The following is an 18,451-nucleotide window of genomic DNA, read 5'->3' on the forward strand; positions in this document are numbered from 1 at the left end:
TGAATGATCTTTATAATGTGTTGTTGAATTCACCTTGCTAGTATTTTGTAGAGGATTTTTGCATCAATATTCATCAGAGATATTGAGCTATAGTTTTCTTTCTTTGTGTGTCTTTTTCTGATTTTGGTATCAGAGTAATACCAGTCTCAAAGAATGACTTTGGAAGTGTTCCCATCTCCTCTGTTTCTTGGAATGTTTTGAGTAGGATTGGTATTCATTCTTCTTTAAGTATTTGGTAGAATTCAGCAGTGAAGCTGTCAGGTCCCAGGTCTTTCTTTAGCGGAAAACTTTTTATTACGGCTTCCATCTTGTTACCTGTTATTGGTCTGTTCACGCTTTTTTATTTCTTCATGATCCAGTCTTGGTATGTTCTATATATCTAGGAATTTGTTTATTTCTTCTAGATTTCATAATTTATTGTCATATAGTTGCTCATATTAGCCACTAATGATCCTTCGAGTTTCTTTGGTATCAGTTGTGATGTCTCCTTTTTCATTTCTGATTTCATTCACTTGGATTTTCTTACTTTTTTTCCTACTTAGTCTGGCTAATGGTTCATCAATTTGTTTAACTTCCCCCACACCAAAAAAAAAAAAAAAAAAAAAAAAACAACTTTTTGCTTCATTGATCATTTATTTTAAAAATAACTTATCCAAAGTCTGTATTTATGCATCAAGGTTTACGTTTTATGTCTTGTACCAATGTCATTGTTGACAACTTATATTTCCACTGTGAGAATCCCAATTGTCTGTTTCTCTTAGTATTTTCCTTTGGGTCCATCAGTTTTCCTTTTGTATTGTTTTTCATTTCAATTTCATTTCTTTCTACTCTGATCTTTATTATTTCTTTTCTCCTACTAATTCTGGGTTTGGTTTGCTCATGCTTTTCTAGCTCTTTAAAATGTATCATTAGATTGTTTATTTGAACTTTTTCCTCTTTTTAATGTAGGAACTTGTAACTATAAACTTCCGTCTTAGTACTGGTTTGCTGTAGACCCCAGGTTTTCATATGCTGTGTTTCCATTATCAGTTGTTTCAAGAAATTTTTCAATTCCCTTTTTAATCTCTTCATGGACTCACTAGTCATTCAGAAGCATACTGTTTAATTTCCATGTATAGCAATAGTTTCTAAAATTCCCCTTGTTATTGATTTCTAGTTTTATTCTATTGCAGCCAAAAAAGATGCTTGATATTCTTTCAAATTATGTGACTGTTTTAAGAACTATTTTGTGACCTAACATATAGTTTATCCTTGAGAATGATCTGTGTGCTAAAGAAAAGAATGTGTATTCTGTAGCTCTTGAATAAAATGTTCTATAAATATCTATTAGATCCATTTGTTTTACAGTGCAGATTCAGTTTGATGTATCTTTATTGATTTTCTGTCTGGAATTCTCTCCAATATTGAAAATGAGGAGTTGAAATCTCCTCCTATTATTTTATTGGGGCCTATTTCCCTCTTTAACTCTAATATTTTCTTTGTATATCTGGATACCTTAGTGTTGGGTGAATATATATTTAAAATTGTTACATCCTCTTGCTGAATGACCCTGTTATCATTATATAATGACCTTGTCTCTTATAGTTTTTGTGTTGAAATCTGTTTTTTCTGATATAAGTATAGCAATACTGCTCTTTTTTGGTTTTCATTGGCTTGGAACATCTTTTTCCATCTTTCTATTTTCAGTCTATGTGTCTTTATAGGTGAAATATGTTTCTTTTAGTCCACAGATCATTGGGTTATTTTTAATCCATTTAGCCACTCTACAAAGTTTGTTTTCAATATTATCGTTGATAAGTAAGGACTTACTCCTGTCATTTTGTTATTTGCTTTTGTTTGTTTTTTAGTCTTTTCTTCCTTCTTTCTTTTTTTTTCTTGTCTTCATTTTAATGAAGGTTATTTTCCCTGACCATATAAGTTAGCTTCATGTTTTTAACTTTTGTGTCTCCATTGTATTTTTTTATGGGCGGGGGGTTGAGGTTACCATGGCACTTGAAAATACTATCTTATAATTCATTATTTTAAGCTGACAACAACTTAACACTGTGTGCATTAAAAAAAAAAAAAAAAAAGCAAAAAGAGAACTAAGAAAGACTATACACCCTAAGTTCACTTGCCCACGTTTAAAATCCCTTTTGGTTGCTTTTAAGATTGTCTTTTGGGGAAAATATAGCTATTATATTTTTCGTACTTCTTTTATTCACATTTATGAGCGATGATTGCACATTTTAAAATTTAGTTGAAGTTGTCCCACCACTTATTTGTTCTTTGGTCATTTTATTTCAGTCTTTTTTTTCCCCTTGGTTTAATTTAGAATAGTTCCTTCTCTTATGTTTTCAATCACTTTTTTTTTTTTTTTTGTAGTTTCTAATCCACAATTTGATCCAGTGTGCTTTTCATTTCAGATCTTGCATTTTTTTTCTCTAGGTTTTCAATCTGTGTTTTTTTTTTTATATATATATCCCCTTTTGATGAGTAGTATGGCCAGTCTTCCCTCTGCTTTCTTGAACACATGGAATCTAGATATTCAGTTACAACTATCTTATTTTCCTTGTCATGAATTCAATCATTGTTTAATTTTTAAACCTAATTCTATATATTACTTTTTTCCTCGTATCTTCCCTTTTGCTTGCATGTTTGATAATTCTTGTTTGGATAGAAACAATTGTGATTTTATGTTAAGATTTAGAGGGAGATGGGGTGGGAAGCTGGTCTTCCCCTGGAATAGATCATAATTTGTATGATCTTATAAATACTTTTGTGTGTTCTTCCGAAATGTAGTTAAGTTACTGGAAAACAGTTTTATCCTTTTGAGGTTTGTGCTTAACTTTATTAGAGCACACCAGAGCAGCTGTTAGCCTATGGATTATTTTTTTCCGTTTTACTGAGGAAATATGCTTTGAACACTCTACCTGATATCCAATGAATTAGAGCTATTTCTCTCTGGAGGATGGTTACAGAAATTCTTACTAGCACTATGTAAGCCCTTATGTTGTTCCCTGTGCTCTTTTCTTTTTCTTTGGGAGAGAGGGTGCATCAGTTTTATTTATTTATTTTTTAATGTTACAGATTTATTTATTCTTTTTTATTTTTCCATAAGTTATCGGGGTACAGGTAGTATGCCGCCAAGGGGAATTCATCTGGGGGTGCTTGGAGGAGAGTCCAGCCACGGGCCAGCCCTATTCCAGGGGAAGACCACCTTCCCACCCCATTTCCCTCTAAATCTTAATCCATCTCTCTGAGAGCTACCTCCACCACACAATGAAATTTAGCACTCATCCTCCAAACCCACATGGGATCTCATTTCTCTGGTAACTAGGGCAAGAACCCAGGATACAGAAAGCCCTATGTTCTTGCAATAAGGCAGAGGGTCTAGCTGAGCTGATTAACACAAGCCATCTGCAGAGAGCAAAGCTGAAAAAGCACACTGTAACACAGCCCACTTGGGCTTCAGGAGTCACAGACAGCCCTACATGCTGCCATTGGGGCAGAGTCCAAAAAGCACTCCCCCCAGCCTCATACCTGCCCATCTCCATGCTCCCTTGAGCAGCAAAGCACCAAGGAAGTGAGCCACACCGCTGTCACACATCCTGCGAGGGGGATAAGCAAAAACCCATTTCATTATTATTGAGGGACTGTGAAGCTAAGGCTTTTCTACCCAGATCTGGAATAGCATTGAAGAACAATGGAAAGGAGAACATAGATATCAGGATAGCATGAGGTGGAAGAAGGGAGGCCATGTCTCTCAGAGCCAGAGCCTAGGAGGACTGTACAGTTGAGACTCCCCAGAAATAGAGCTTGGGAGCAGACTCTGAGTCAGATCTTCTATTTACTCCAGCTGTGTCACTTATTTGCCTTGTGACATTGAACACGTTAATAAACATCTCTATTCCTCTGTGACCTTATCTGTTAAATGAAGATGAATTATAATTGTACCAAATTCATTGTATTGTTATAAGAACTAAATTAATGTTTTCATATGATTAAAATAGTGTCTGCCATACAATAAAAATTTCATCATTATATAATTATGAGAATCATTTGAAACTATGCATACTTTTCCATTTTTAAGATCCACCATAATTTATTTACAACCTCCAGGAAGATTTTTGTTTCAAATCTATTACAAACAATCATAAAATAAGCATTCATATATAGAGTAATTAATACATACATTCAGTGATATCCATTAATACTCAAGAAGTGAAACTGTTTGAAGGATGGAGGTGTTTACACACATTTCTATGAATATAGTCCCACTGGCTTTATAAGAGAATAAACAAATTCACATGTTCCTTTATGCCACATTCATTCATTCATTCACTAAGTAGTCATTAATTTATCTAGTATGTATTTAGCCAATATCTTCTAAACAGTGTTTCAGGCAGCTGGTATTCATTAGTGAGCCAAGAAAGTTCTCTGCTCATATGAAACATGTATTTTAGGGATGAAATATAAACAATAAAAATAAGTGCAGAGATTTAGCAAAGTTGTTAGCACCTTCTACTTTCCAGTTAGATTGTCATTTTTCAACTGTTGGCTCTGACACTTAAAAAGCTGTGTGACCTTGAACAAGATACTTAACAGATCATCAGTGCAGTTGTTTGGTTGTTCAAATGGGTATAATAATAGTATGGTAGGCTAAATAATATCTTGACATAAAGAGATTAAGCTGGTGGGTTTCATGTAATCACAAGGGTCTTTATATAAGTGTTAAATATACTGAATTCCAAGTTTCTCTTCAAAGAATCAGTATGTCAGTATGTTCAGCTATCTTATTCTTTGATTTTCCGTTTTAAAGTTTAACTTCCTGATTCTCTTTGCCCCCTTGCTCCCAGTTTCAGTAAACAACTTTCTTACCAGTCCTAATCAGCAGTTCACATCTGTTCCCCTTGTCACCTGCTTTGACCCGAGTCACCCCTGGTTACCTGCTCCATCCTGACTCATCCTGAACCACCAGTTCTGTAACCGCCCTTCCCCCTAAACTACTTACCCCACCACTTCAGCTCATACTGCTGCTCTTTTTCTAAAATCGCCAATCAGAATTAGTTTAGACTGTGCAGTCCAACCCTAGCCAATAGGGGAATGACACAGCAGTAGAGGTTACCTGCATCAGGAATAAGAACCTCCTCCCCTCCTCTGTCCAGGTGTGCTCTCGCCATTGTTCCACCTGCAAGGAGCACTCTTTCTGCAGAAGATAAAAATTGTCTTGCTGAGAAAATTAAATTTATATTCAAGTTCTATTTCTTTGCAGGACCAGGGAACAAGTATTTTGCATTTCTAACAATTTGGTGGCCCATACAGGGACCTATTCTCCTCTAGGGGTGGTCTCCAGTCCTCTCTCATAAGGAGGCGCCCTGCTGCCTCATCGTGGTGACCTCAGAGGTGAGGAACTGAAACTCTGCTGTGTTGAATAAACCCGAACTCTCAGCAATGCGGAAAGAAACTGGCTGGTGACGAGGAGTAAGGGATCCTCACGTACTCCGTGGACCAGACAACTTCGTGCACAAGCCAAGGAAGGAAACACTGGAGGAACTGGTAAAGTATTTCCTTGGTGGTCAGGACTAAGGAAAGAAAAAACGCAGGGGCAATGAAGCATTCCTTGGTTGGGCCATACCAAGGAAAGAGAAGCTGCAGGGGTGGTAAGGCATTCCTTAGTTGGGACTAAGGAAAGAAAAGCCATGGGGGGCGGTGAAGTATTCCTTAGTCAGGATATCTTGGGGATTAAAAAGAGGTGAGACATTTCTAGTAAGGGAAATTGAGCCTCACCCCAAAAGGCAAGGTATTTCCGTAAGGGAATTGAGCCTCATCCCAAAATGTGAAACATTTCTGGTAAGGGAAATTGAGCCTCACCCCCAAAACGGAAAATACCCCAAGTAAGGTGAAGGATAAAGCTAACAACAATAATATTCCCCTGATAATGCCCTAGGCCTAGTGTTAAAATATTAGAAGGATAAAAAGAAAGGAGAGAGAGAGAGTAGTAAAGTGAAAGCAATGTGCCCTATTCCTTTAAAAGCCAGGGTAAATTCAAAACCTGTAAGTGATCATTGAAGGCCTTCTCCGTGACCCTATAACACTCCAATACTGCCTGTAAAGAAGCCAGATGCGTCACACCAGTGCAAGACCTTAGAGCTATTAATCAGATAGTCCAAATTACCCACTCTGTTGTTACGATAATAGATTCTTAAAATGCCTTCTGGGCTTGTCCATTGGCAGAGGAGAGCCAGGACCTATTTGCCTTTGAGTGAGAAGACCCTCGCTCCAGTTGAAAATAGCCATTACCCACAGACAATCTTACCCCAAGGGTTTACAGAGTCTCCAAATTTATTTAGTCAGATATTAGAACAAGCCATTTAATTACCAAAGGTAAACAGCACATTGAGCTTGAACAGATTGAAGGCATCATATCCATGCCTCCGCCAGAGACTAAACAAGCACTTAGAAAATTTTAAGATTAGTTGGAAACTGTCATCTGTGGATAGACTCTTATGCCCTAAAAACAAAACCCTTATAAAAAAACCTCACACAAGATGGGCCGAACACCCTCATTTGCCAATTACCAGAAATCCGACAGGTGGAAAAGTCAAAACATCTGTTAGTAACTGCCCCTGTCCTAGCTTTACCCTCCTGAAGCAGCCATTCCATCTTGTTTTCAGTGTAAACAAGGGCGTAGCCTTAGAAATACCCCAAAGCAGTGACAACCCCTAGCCTTCCTATCAAAAATTCTTAACCTAGTAACCCACGGATGGTCCAAATGCTTTCAGTCTTTAGTAGCAACTGCTTTGCTAACAGAAGAAAGTAGAAAAATAACTTTTAGAGGAAACCTCATTGTGAGCACATCTTACCAATTCAGAACTATCCTAAGTCAAAAAAAGCAAAAAGGTAGCTTACTGACTCAAGAATCTTGAAGTATGATGCTATTCTGTTAGAAAAGTATGATTTCACATTAGCCACTGATAATTAACTTAACACAGCAGGTTTCCTAACAGGGGATCTAAGTCTTAATTAATTACCTTACAAAGGCCCAACCAGACCTAAGAGGAACTCCCTTCAGGATGGGACGACACTTATTTATAGGTGGTGCCAGCTGGGTGATTGAGGGAAGAAGACAGAATGGGTATTCAGTAATTGACTGGGAAACTCTTGTAGAAATAGAGTTAGGAAAATTGCATAATAATTGGTCTGCTCAAACGTGTGAGTTGTTTGCACTCAGCCAAGCCTTAAGGTACTCACAGAACCAGGGAAGAACCATCTACACCAGTTCTAAGTATGCCTTTGAAGTGGCTTATACATTTGGAAAAAAAATTTAGACTGAACGAAGTGTTATTAATAGCAAAGGATAATTAAAATCCCAAACTTACAAGGTTTTCAACAAAAATAAAGTTAGCCAAAAATTAACAGTGTAACATGTATTATCCTAACTTTCAATCTTGTGGCCTTAGGCAATCTAGTCCATGGACATGAAGGAAGTTCACTTTGCAAAAGAACAGTTATCATCTTTGACAAAAAAAAAGTGCGGGGAAGGGAGAATTTGTGTAAAAGAAATGTTATGTGGTAAATTCTTGTCCTAAAATAGATTAACTGGTTCTTTAAAGAAAGGGATGTTTACAAGTCAGAAAGTTGAGCCACGTCGAAGACTGTCTGTGAAAGTCATGAAAAATGCTATAAAAGGGAATTTATGCAAGAATTGTTGTATAAATTAAAAGTAATTAGGCCTCCTGAATGTAAAACTATTGAAGAAATAGTTTACGTGCTAGGCGTGTAAGGAAAGTAAAATATACTTTTGGTAAAAGGATTATGAGGAGGCATAAAAATGTGAATTTTACCTACATTAAAAGATTTAAAAAATTGTTTTGAAGGTTTAAGCAAACTTTGAAATGTTAATTATAAAGAAAATTCTGTGGTAAACACTGGCTAAAGTTAAAGGGGTATCATCCAGTTTTTCTGTGAACTGGACATAAAAAGCATAACAGTTTTTTTTTTTTTTTTTTTTTTTTTTTTTTTTATTATACTTTAAGTTCTAGGGTACATGTGCATAACCTGCAGGTTTGTTACATATGTATACTTATGCCATGTTGGTGTGCTGCACCCATCAACTCGTCAGCACCCATCAATTCATCATTTATATCATGTATAATTCCCCAATGCAATCCCTCCCTCCTCCCCCCTCCCCCCTCCCCATGATAGACCCCAGTGTGTGATGTTCCCCTTCCCGAGTCCAAGTGATCTCATTGTTCAGTTCCCACCTATGAGTGAGAACATGCGGTGTTTGGTTTTCTCTTCTTGTGATAGTTTGCTAAGAATGATGGTTTCCAGCTGCATCCATGTCCCTACAAAGGACACAAACTCATCCTTTTTTATGGCTGCATAGTATTCCATGGTGTATATGTGCCACATTTTCTTAATCCAGTCTGTCACAGATGGACATTTGGGTTGATTCCAAGTCTTTGCTATTGTGAATAGTGCCGCAATAAACATACGTGTACATGTGTCTTTGTAGTAGACTAATTTATAATCCTTTGGGTATATACCCAGTAGTGGGATGGCTGGGTCATATGGTACATCTAGTTCTAGATCCTTGAGGAATTGCCATACTCTTTTCCATAATGGTTGAACTAGTTTACAATCCCACCAACAGTGTAAAAGTGTTCCTATTTCTCCACATCCTCTCCAACACCTGTTGTTTCCTGACTTCTTAATGATTGCCATTCTAACTGGTGTGAGATGGTATCTCATTGTGGTTTTGATTTGCATTTCTCTGATGGCCAGTGATGATGAGCATTTTTTCATGTGTCTGTTGGCTGTATGAATATCTTCTTTTGAGAAATGTCTGTTCATATCCTTTCCCCACTTTTTGATGGGGTTGTTTGTTTTTTTCTCGTATATTTGTTTGAGTTCTTTGTAGATTCTGGATATTAGCCCTTTGTCAGATGAGTAGGTTGCAAAAATTTTCTCCCATTCTGTAGGTTGCCTGTTCACTCTGATGGTAGTTTCTTTTGCTGTGCAAAAGCTCTTTAGTTTAATTAGATCCCATTTGTCAATTATGGCTTTTGCTGCCGTTGCTTTTGGTGTTTTAGACATGAAGTCCTTGCCCATGCCTATGTCCTGAATGGTACTACCTAGATTTTCTTCTAGGGTTTTTATGGTATTAGGTCTAACATTTAAGTCTCTAATCCATCTTGAATTAATCTTCGTATAAGGGGTAAGGAAAGGATCCAGTTTCAGCTTTCTACTTATGGCTAGCCAATTTTCCCAGCACCATTTATTAAATAGGGAATCCTTTCCCCATTTCTTGTTTCTCTCAGGTTTGTCAAAGATCAGATGGCTGCAGATGTGCGGTATTATTTCTGAGGACTCTGTTCTGTTCCATTGGTCTATATCTCTGTTTTGGTACCAGTACCATGCTGTTTTGGTTACTGTAGCCTTGTAGTATAGTTTGAAGTCAGGTAGCGTGACGCCTCCAGCTTTGTCCTTTTGACTTAGGATTGTCTTGGCAATGCGGGCTCTTTTTTGGTTCCATATGAACTTTAAAGCAGTTTTTTCCAATTCTGTGAAGAAAGTCATTGGTAGCTTGATGGGGATGGCATTGAATCTATAAATAACCTTGGGGAGTATGGCCATTTTCACGATATTGATTCTTCCTATCCATGAGCATGGTATGTTCTTCCATTTGTTTGTGTCCTCTTTGATTTCACTGAGCAGTGGTTTGTAGTTCTCCTTGAAGAGGTCCTTTACATCCCTTGTAAGCTGGATTCCTAGGTATTTTATTCTCTTTGAAGCAATTGTGAATGGAAGTTCATTCCTGATTTGGCTCTCTGCTTGTCTGTTGCTGGTGTATAAGAATGCTTGTGATTTTTGCACATTAATTTTGTATCCTGAGACTTTGCTGAAGTTGCTTATCAGCTTAAGGAGATTTTGGGCTGAGACGATGGGGTTTTCTAAATATACAATCATGTCATCTGCAAACAGGGACAATTTGACTTCTTCTTTTCCTAACTGGATACCCTTGATTTCTTTCTCTTGCCTGATTGCCCTAGCCAGAACTTCCAACACTATGTTGAATAGGAGTGGTGAGAGAGGGCATCCCTGTCTTGTGCCAGTTTTCAAAGGGAATTTTTCCAGTTTTTGCCCATTCAGTATGATATTGGCTGTGGGTTTGTCATAAATAGCTCTTATTATTTTGAGGTACGTTCCATCAATACCGAATTTATTGAGCGTTTTTAGCATGAAGGGCTGTTGAATTTTGTCAAAAGCCTTTTCTGCATCTATTGAGACAATCATGTGGTTCTTGTCTTTGGTTCTGTTTATATGCTGGATTACGTTTATTGATTTGCGAATGTTGAACCAGCCTTGCATCCCAGGGATGAAGCCCACTTGATCATGGTGGATAAGCTTTTTGATGTGCTGCTGAATCCGGTTTGCCAGTATTTTATTGAGGATTTTTGCATCAATGTTCATCAGGGATATTGGTCTAAAATTCTCTTTTTTTGTTGTGTCTCTGCCAGGCTTTGGTATCAGGATGATGTTGGCCTCATAAAATGAGTTAGGGAGGATTCCCTCTTTTTCTATTGATTGGAATAGTTTCAGAAGGAATGGTACCAGCTCCTCCTTGTACCTCTGGTAGAATTCAGCTGTGAATCCATCTGGTCCTGGACTTTTTTTGGTGGGTAGGCTATTAATTGTTGCCTCAATTTCAGAGCCTGCTATTGGTCTATTCAGGGATTCAACTTCTTCCTGGTTTAGCCTTGGGAGAGTGTAAGTGTCCAGGAAATTATCCATTTCTTCTAGATTTTCTAGTTGATTTGCGTAGAGGCGTTTATAGTATTCTCTGATGGTAGTTTGTATTTCTGTGGGGTCAGTGGTGATATCCCCTTTATCATTTTTTATTGCATCTATTTGATTCCTCTCTCTTTTTTTCTTTATTAGCCTTGCTAGCGGTCTGTCAATTTTGTTGATCTTTTCAAAAAACCAACTCCTGGATTCATTGATTTTTTGGAGGGTTTTTTGTGTCTCTATCTCCTTCAGTTCTGCTCTGATCTTAGTTATTTCTTGCCTTCTGCTAGCTTTTGAATGTGATTGCTCTTGCCTCTCTAGTTCTTTTAATTGTGATGTTAGAGTGTCAATTTTAGATCTTTCCTGCTTTCTCTTGTGGGCATTTAGTGCTATAAATTTCCCTCTACACACTGCTTTAAATGTGTCCCAGAGATTCTGGTATGTTGTATCTTTGTTCTCATTGGTTTCAAAGAACATCTTTATTTCCGCTTTCATTTCGTTATGTACCCAGTAGTCATTCAGGAGCAGGTTGTTCAGTTTCCATGTAGTTGAGCGGTTTTGATTGAGTTTCTTAGTCCTGAGTTCTAGTTTGATTGCACTGTGGTCTGAGAGACAGTTTGTTATAATTTCTGTTCTTTTACATTTGCTGAGGAGTGCTTTACTTCCAATTATGTGGTCAATTTTGGAATAAGTGCGATGTGGTGCTGAGAAGAATGTATATTCTGTTGATTTGGGGTGGAGAGTTCTATAGATGTCTATTAGGTCCGCTTGGTGCAGAGATGAGTTCAATTCCTGGATATCCTTGTTAACTTTCTGTCTCGTTGATCTGTCTAATGTTGACAGCGGAGTGTTGAAGTCCCCCATTATTATTGTATGGGAGTCTAAGTCTCTTTGTAAGTCTCTAAGGACTTGCTTTATGAATCTGGGTGCTCCTGTATTGGGTGCATATATATTTAGGAGAGTTAGCTCTTCCTGTTGAATTGATCCCTTTACCATTATGTAATGGCCTTCTTTGTCTCTTTTGATCTTTGATGGTTTAAAGTCTGTTTTATCAGAGACTAGGATTGCAACCCCTGCTTTTTTTTGTTCTCCATTTGCTTGGTAGATCTTCCTCCATCCCTTTATTTTGAGCCTATGTATGTCTCTGCATGTGAGATGGGTCTCCTGAATACAGCAGACTGATGGGTCTTGACTCTTTATCCAGTTTGCCAGTCTGTGTCTTTTAATTGGAGCATTTAGTCCATTAACATTTAAGGTTAATATTGTTATGTGTGAACTTGATCCTGCCATTATGATATTAACTGGTTATTTTGCTCGTTAGTTGATGCAGTTTCTTCCTAGCCTCGATGGTCTTTACATTTTGGCATGTTTTTGCGATGGCTGGTACCGGTTGTTCCTTTCCATGTTTAGGGCTTCCTTCAGGGTCTCTTGTAAGGCAGGCCTGGTGGTGACAAAATCTCTAAGCATTTGCTTATCTGTAAAGGATTTTATTTCTCCTTCACTTACGAAACTTAGTTTGGCTGGATATGAAATTCTGGGTTGAAAATTCTTTTCTTTAAGAACGTTGAATATTGGCCCCCACTCTCTTCTGGCTTGTAGAGTTTCTGCCGAGAGATCTGCTGTTAGTCTGATGGGCTTCCCTTTGTGGGTGACCCGACCTTTCTCTCTGGCTGCCCTTAAGATTTTTTCCTTCATTTCAACTTTGGTGAATCTGGCAATTATGTGTCTTGGAGTTGCTCTTCTCGAGGAGTATCTTTGTGGCGTTCTCTGTATTTCCTGAATTTGAATGTTGGCCTGCCCTACTAGGTTGGGGAAGTTCTCCTGGATGATATCCTGAAGAGTGTTTTCCAACTTGGTTCCATTTTCCCCCTCACTTTCAGGCACCCCAATCAGACGTAGATTTGGTCTTTTTACGTAATCCCATACTTCTTGCAGGCTTTGCTCATTTCTTTTTCTTCTTTTTTCTTTTGGTTTCTCTTCTCGCTTCATTTCATTCATTTGATCTTCAATCGCTGATACTCTTTCTTCCAGTTGATCGAGTCGGTTACTGAAGCTTGTGCATTTGTCACGTATTTCTCGTGTCATGGTTTTCATCTCTGTCATTTCGTTTATGATCTTCTCTGCATTAATGAGTCTAGCTGTCAATTCTTCCACTCTTTTTTCAAGATTTTTAGTTTCTTTGCGCTGGGTACGTAATTCCTCCTTTAGCTCTGATAAGTTTGATGGACTGAAGCCTTCTTCTCTCCTCTCGTCCAAGTCATTCTCTGACCAGCTTTGATCCGTTGCTGGTGATGGGCTGCGCTCCTTTGCAGGGGGAGATGCGCTCTTATTTTTTGAATTTCCAGCTTTTCTGCCCTGCTTCTTCCCCATCTTTGTGGTTTTATCTGTCTCTGGTCTTTGATGGTGGTGACGAACTGATGGGGTTTTGGTATAGGTGTCCTTCCTGTTTGATAGTTTTCCTTCTGACAGTCAGAAGGACTCTCTGTTGGTCTGTTGGAGATTGCTTGAGGTCCACTCCAGACCCTGTTTGCCTGGGTATCAGCAGCAGAGGTTGCCGAAGATAGAATATTGCTGAACAGCGAGTGTACCTGTCTGATTCTTCCTTTGGAAGTGTCCTCTCAGGGGTGTACTCCACCCTGTGAGGTGTGGGGTGTCAGACTGCCCCTAGTGGGGGATTTCTCCCAGCTAGGCTACTCAGGGGTCAGGGACACACCTGAGCAGGCAGTCTGTCCGTTCTCAGATCTCAACCTCCGCGTTGGGAGATCCGCGGCTCTCCCCAAAGCTGTCAGACAGAGTCGTTCGCGTCTGCACCGGCTCCCGCTACTTCCCCTGTTGGTCTTCAGCTGTGCGCTGTCCCCAGAGGTGGAGACTACAGAGACAGGCAGGCTTCCTTGAGCTGCTGTGAGCTCCACCCAGTTCGAGCTTCCCAGCGGCTTTGTTTACCTACTTAAGCCTCAGCAATGGCGGGCGCCCCTCCCCCAGCCTCGCTGCTGCCTTGCGGATAGATCGCGGCAGACTGCTGTGTTAGCAGTGAGGGAGGCTTCGTGGGCGTGGGACCCTCCCGGCCAGGTGTGGGATATATTCTCCTGGAATGCCTGTATGCTTACAGCGCAGTATTGGGGTGGGAGTTACCCGATTTTCCAGGTGTTGTGTGTCTCAGTTCCCCTGGCAATGAAACGGATCCCCTTCCCCCTTGCGCTTCCAGGTGAGGCGATGCCTCGCCCTGCTTCAGCTCTCGCTGGTCAGGCTGCAGCAGCTGACCAGCACCGATTGTCCGGCACTCCCTAGTGAGATGACCCCAGTACCTCAGTTGAAAATGCAGAAATCACCGGTCTTCTGTGTCGCTCGCGCTGGGAGTTGGAGACTGGAGTTGTTCCTATTCGGCCATCTTGCTCCGCCCCCCTTTTTTTTTTTTTTTTTTAAGCACTAACCTGCTCTTTAACAAAAATTATAAAGGGTTAAAAAGAGTCTATAAAAATCTTAACTTATAGTCAGACATTAAAATTGGATAAATAATGTTTACCAGGTTTTACAAAAATTGAGTTTAACATTAATAGTACACTAATATAAAAGTAAAATTTAGCTTATCTGCTGTAAAATCATACAGAAAGCATTGTCAAATATAAAATGACATTTGGCTTTCTTTGTCTAAAAACTAATAAAAATAGGTGCTAAAAAAATTCAGAAGGAAAAAGGAGAGTGCTAAACCAGAGAAAATTGTTATCCAAACATCTTATGAGGGGAAATATTGTTCCAACTGCATCAAGAGGACCCACTGGGGACCCCAAGGCATGTGTGATGTAGTTCTGAGAGCTTATAGCGGTATAGAAATTTATACCCTGGCCAAACAAGTTACAGATAGTTGCTTAGCATGTAAGAAAACTAATAAACAAGCTATAAAAACATTACCCCTCAGGGGAAGGAATCCAGGCTTAACGCCATTCCAGAATATCCAGATTGCTTGCATAGACATGCCTCCAATTGGTTGTCTAAAGTATTTATTAGTAATAGTAGATCACCTTACTCATTGGGTAGAAGCTATTTTCTTTTCAAGTACAATTGTTAATAGTGTAGTCAAGGCATTAGCTGAAACTATTATAACCAAGTTTAGATTAATAGAAAACATTGATTCAGATAATAGGACTCATTTCACTGTACATGTCATTAAGAAATGAGCCCAGGTACTGGATATAACATGTGAATATCATACTCTCTGACACCTACCTTCATCAAGTAAGGTAAGAAGGCCTATTACACTGTTGAGAGTCTGAATTGCTCCCTGAAAAGACATAGGCCTATCCCCTTATGAGATGCTTTATGGATTGCCTTATCTACATTCAACTACTGATCTCCCTACATTTGAAACAAAAGATCAGTTTCTCAGAAATTATATACTTGGTTTATCTTCCACTTTCCCTTCCCTCAGAACAAAAGGTCTTTTAGCACATGTGCCACCCCTAGAGTTTCCAGCACACCAATGTCAGCCTGGGGACCACGTCATTGTCAAAAGTTGGAGAAAATCAAAAGTTTGAACTGGCCTTCGAAGGACCTTACCTAGTGCTCCTAACTACTGAAACCGCAGTGTGGACATCAGAAAAAGGATGGACCCATCACACCCTAGTCAAGAAAGTGCCGCCGCCCCTTCCAGAGTCATGGGCCATAGTCTGAGGGGAAAACTCTACCGAACTAAAGCTAAGAAAAATTCAACTCCTTTCATCTATTCTGTTACTCCTTCTTCTTTCCTTGCTCTATTGCTGACCACCTAGTTATTGATGTACCAAGTCAATTTTACCTCAAACTATTACTTTTGATGATTGCCTTGTTACACCCTGTGGAGACTTGCCAAGTTAGAGGGAACTCTCCACTTCAGAAAAGTACTTTATCCTTCCTAGCTCTCCTCAGACTAAAAATCTGTTAACAAGGATAAGGCAGTTTGAGAAGAGTGTGATGGAGATTCCAGTATTAACTGGAAATCTTGTCCTCCTAGATCAGAGTTTCTCTGCCAAAGTTGGTTCAATGCTCTATAAAATACTAAAGAGCAAGGATGGACCACCCCAACCAGTACTTGCAATTTCTTAAAACCGTATATTCATTTTACTAAAGGAGTTATCCCTCCCCACTGTCAGCTAAACCAATGTAATCCAGTACAGATTAGCATCTCTGCTCCCCAGAGTTCTTCCCCTTCATTAAGCCATTTCTATGGTATAGGAGCAGAAGTCTCAGGATCCTTTGAAATGTGCTTCATTGCCTCCTCACTTCCTGCACCCTTTTCTCCCTCTCCTAAGTTCTCCCCTAACCAAACTTTCTCTTGTTATATACCCGATGATAAAACCAAAGTAGTTGTTGTAGAGGTTAACTATTTAAAACAAACTGTAGCAATTGAAACAGGGTATCAGGATGCAAATGCTTGGCTGGAATGGATAAAATATTCTGTTTGCACACTAAACAAAAGTGACTGAAACGCTTGTGCGATAGGCAGGCCAGAGACCCAGATTGTTCCCTTTCTGCCTGGGTGGTCCTCTCAGGGACTGGCATGAGCTGTATGGTAGCTCTCTTCCAGAACCCCACAACCTGGGGTGATGGGTCATGCAAGACTCTTTTACTGCTTTACCCTGAGGTGAAGAGCCCTGTGGGTCAGCCCTCTAGGGTCATCTGGCCTCCAGCCCCTGATATTAACTTCACCTCATGCCTTTCACAGCAGAGGGAAAAGTTAGCATTCCTTGAAGATTTAACAGTGTGTAGTGAAACCAAACCTCTTCAAGAGCTTACCAATCAGTCTGTCCTTGTTCATCCCTGAGCATAAGTGTGGTGGTATTATGGGGGACTGTTGCTGGGTACTGTGCCAAGTAATTAGAGCAGCTCTTGAGCTCTAGTCCAATTCACCATCCCTTTCACTCTAGCATTCCATCAACACAATTACAAAAAAAAGAGAAAATTGTAAAGGAAGAAGTACCCTATATGGGTCCTTTGACCCCCGTGTTTATATAAATGCTATTATAGCTCAATGAGGACTACCAGAAGAATTTAAAATCCATGATCAAATAACTTCAGGATTTCAGTCAATATTCTGGTGGGTGAAGATTAATAAAAATGCAGACTGGACAAATTACATCTATTATGGTCAACAGTGGTTTATTAACTACACTAGAGAGGCTGTTAAAGAAATAGCAGAGAAATTAGGGGCTACTAGCCAGATGGCTTGGGAAAATAGAATAGCCTTAGACATTATATCAGCAGAAAGAGGAGGAGTTTGCATCATGATTAAAACTCAATGTTGTACCTTCATCCCAAGTAATACTGCCCCTGATGGAAGTATAACAAATGCATTGCAAGATCTAACTGCTCTGTCCAATGAGTTAGCCAAAAACTCAGGGGTAAATGACCCCTTTAAAAGGTGGCTAGAAAAATCATTCAGTAAATGGAAAAAAAATCATAGCTTCAGTTCTTACTTCTCTCACGGCTGTAGTAGACGTATTCATTCTTGTTGGGTGTTGTGTCATACCATGCATCTGTGGGCTGATGCACAGACTCATACAGGCAGCACTTACTAAAACCTCCCTTAATTCTCCTCCACCTTATTCAGAGAAGCTTTTTCTTTTAGAGAATCATGCAGAACAACTCAGCCAAGACATGTTAAGAAAGTTTGAAGAGAAAGAATTGGAAAAATTCAAGATGAGGAATTGTTAAATATAGTGAATCCCAAGTTTCTCTTCAAAGAATCAGAATGTCAGTATGTTCAGCTCTCTTATTAATTCCCCATTTTAAAGTTTAACTTCCTGGTTCCCTTCACCCCCTTGCTTCTAATTTCAGTAGACAACTTTCCCTCCAGTCCTAATCAGTAGTTCACATCTGTTCCCCTGGTCACTTGCTTTGAAGTGAGTCACCCTGGTCACCTGCTCCATCCTGACTCACCTTGAGCCACCAGTTCTGTAACTGCCCTTCCTGCAAAACTACATGCCTCACCACTCTGGCTCATACTCCTGCTCTTTTTTAAAATAACCAGTCGAAATTAGTTTAGACTATGCGGTCCAAGCCTAGAAAACAGTGGAATGACACAGCAGTAGAGGCTATCTCCATCAGGAATAAGAACCTCTTCCTCTCCTCTGTCCAGGTATGCTCTCACCCTTGTTCCATCTGCAAGGAGCACTCTATCTGCAGAAAGTAAAAATTGCCTTGCTGAGAAAATTAATTTTATGTTTGAGTGCTATTTATTTGTGGCACCAGGGAAAAAACATTTTGCATTTCTAACGTAAGGGAGATGTGAGAATAAGAGTCAGTAGTAGGAGTAGGAGATGTGACAACAGAAGCAAGTGTTTGGAGTGAAAGAAGGAAGAGTTCATGAGCCAAGGAATGCAGGCAGCCATTAGGAGCTAAAATAGGCAGGAAAACAGATTATTCACTACGGTCTCCAGAAGAAAACAGACTTAACAACTCCTTGATGTATCTCACCTAGGGGTGTTTGCCCACACCTCTACTAACACTACATTAATACATTTTCATTTCCCACTGAAGAAGGTTTAAAAGGTATAATGTGTAATTTCCATTTGGTTCTTTCCGTTGATGTAATACTCATATCCACTTTCTCTTCTATTATCTCTCTGAATCATTTGCCTATGTTTCTATCACCTTAGAGGTTTTGCTGGCATGTTACTTGATAGGAAAATAGTAAGTTTTAATA

Source organism: Rhinopithecus roxellana, chromosome 11, assembly GCF_007565055.1.
Source record: "Rhinopithecus roxellana isolate Shanxi Qingling chromosome 11, ASM756505v1, whole genome shotgun sequence".
NCBI lineage: Eukaryota > Metazoa > Chordata > Mammalia > Primates > Cercopithecidae > Rhinopithecus > Rhinopithecus roxellana.